Source organism: Echinops telfairi, unplaced genomic scaffold (assembly GCF_000313985.2).
Source record: "Echinops telfairi isolate 266 unplaced genomic scaffold, ASM31398v2 ScPeMD7_2010;HRSCAF=2546, whole genome shotgun sequence".
NCBI lineage: Eukaryota > Metazoa > Chordata > Mammalia > Afrosoricida > Tenrecidae > Echinops > Echinops telfairi.
In genome coordinates this window covers 10,735,967-10,737,994 of record NW_022105908.1, presented here as the reverse complement: position 1 = coordinate 10,737,994, position 2,028 = coordinate 10,735,967, and positions in this window count along the sequence as shown.

Sequence of the window (2,028 nt, the reverse complement as noted above, 5' to 3'; positions counted from 1 at the left end):
ACTGAGACGCCCTCAGGACACTCCCATGGATGTCAGGACTGTGGGTACATCTAGAACACGCCGTGCACCCTTCACATGTTTTCATCAAGGAGCTCTGATGGCACAGGACTGAGAGCCTGGCTGTGAACCATAGAGGGGGCTGCGTGAACCCACCCATCGGACTGCCGCCTCAGATATGGGCTGGGGAGGTCTAGGCTGCCCAGAGGGCTGCCAGGAGTTGGATCTCTCTGACAATAGGTGGCTGAGCTTTTACCTACCGTGCCCCAGTGTCATTCACTCACAATGTGATGTGCTGTGAGTGGAACGTCAGAGAGAGACTCTGGCCAGCCCCAAGTAACAACGGGGCAGCAAGAGCCCAAGGGAAACACTGAGAGGCTGGGGTGGGGGGGCTGCTGTGTCACGGGGGCTGTAGACAATGTCACAAAACAAAGTGTCTTGTCTGTGAACTGTTGACTGGAAAACTCACTGAATCTGCTACCTTTCTGTAATAGTCTTTAGCTGTGAACTGTAGGTCATTTGATCTCCTCCCCGACCACGAGTTACAGGAAAAAGCCTGGAATCTCAGGATTGGCACTCTGGCACGCCGATCAAGACTGACCATCTGGTTGTGCAGGGAAAGATCTATTTCGTCTGGCCTGCCTGCCTGTGCCGTGGATTGATGGTGGCATTCACTGTTTACCAGCAGGAAACCCCAGCACACACAACAGCAGCAGGGCCAGCGCCCTCTGGTTTGTACTACTTTGATTTTGAAAGCAATTCTTATTAAGAAAATGAAAAACACAAAGTGTAAATGTTTCCCCAGCACACCTGGACACAAGAACTGAAATATGGTCCCCAAAGCGGGTCTGTCAGGTCTGCCCCTTTGGCTAAGACTCCTGTTACAGGAGCAATTCAGCCTGTGGGCAGCAGGGTGACTTAAAAAAAGTCCCCAAAATGTGACCATGGCAGACTGGCTCCAGTGCAGAGCCCAAGCCCCGGCTACCTGGGCAGGGTTGTTACCATCACCCTCCTCTGCCCCGTGGAACCCCTAGCCCTGCTAGGGACTCATAGTGTCTTTAATCACCAGATGTGTGTGTACGTACCTGCTTGTAAAGCAGGGGCAACTGAGGGCCTGTGCCAGTGCTGTACCTGACCCAGGTCACAGGAACCTACCCTAGGTCCAGGTCACAGGCGCCAGCCACGGGTCCAGCAGATCCCGGGGCACCATGTCTGCATCAACATCCAGGCAGTGCAGGCAGGCTTGACCTCATGGCTCTGATTTGTGGGATGGGCAAAAGGTGCAGGGCACTCACCCAGATGCGGGCAGAGAAGCCGCGTCCATGGGGTATGGGTCCTGGCGGCGCAGCTCGGCAGGGACTCCAAAAGGGAGGAAGGAATCCACTCTAACACCCAACCCGACAGGAGCCCATGGGGTCCCTTCCTCTGATGGGGTCCCTTCCCCCGAGGGCAGCTGCAGTCCGGCTCAGCGAGCAAGTATGCCCTGGGTCTCAGACAATCTGGGGTCCCCAGGCTTCGACTTACTCCCAGCCCTGTGCATTTTGGGGGACAGGGAACCGAAAGGGGCAGACTCCCAGCTGGACTTGTCCAGGACCCTTACCTTTCGGGACGCACCATCGGTTAGGCACAGCGTCCCGCATCCTCACCTTGCAGATCGGCTCTGAGCTCTGCACCCACCCCGTCCAGAAGGAGGCGCCAACCCGACGCCAGACTGCTGCTTCGATACACAATTTTGGAGGCGGGGCTGGACCGGAATCGGCCCCAGTGCAGATCCCGCAGGGGTTGGGGGGGGGCTGTGTCGAACCCTCCACCCAGGCTGGTGCCCACCCTGGGTCCCCTGCACCACTGCCTCAGTGTCCTCAGGGCCAGAGGAGAGCACCCCTCAAAGGGCCAGGGGCGGCCCAACCCAGCCTGCACATCCAGGGGGCGCCCTGATTGACCACAGCCCTAGTGGGAGGAGTCATGACCCCTGAGGACCCCTTCTCTGCCCCACGACCCTGGAGAGGGGAGTAAGAGTGGGGCCGCCTCTGC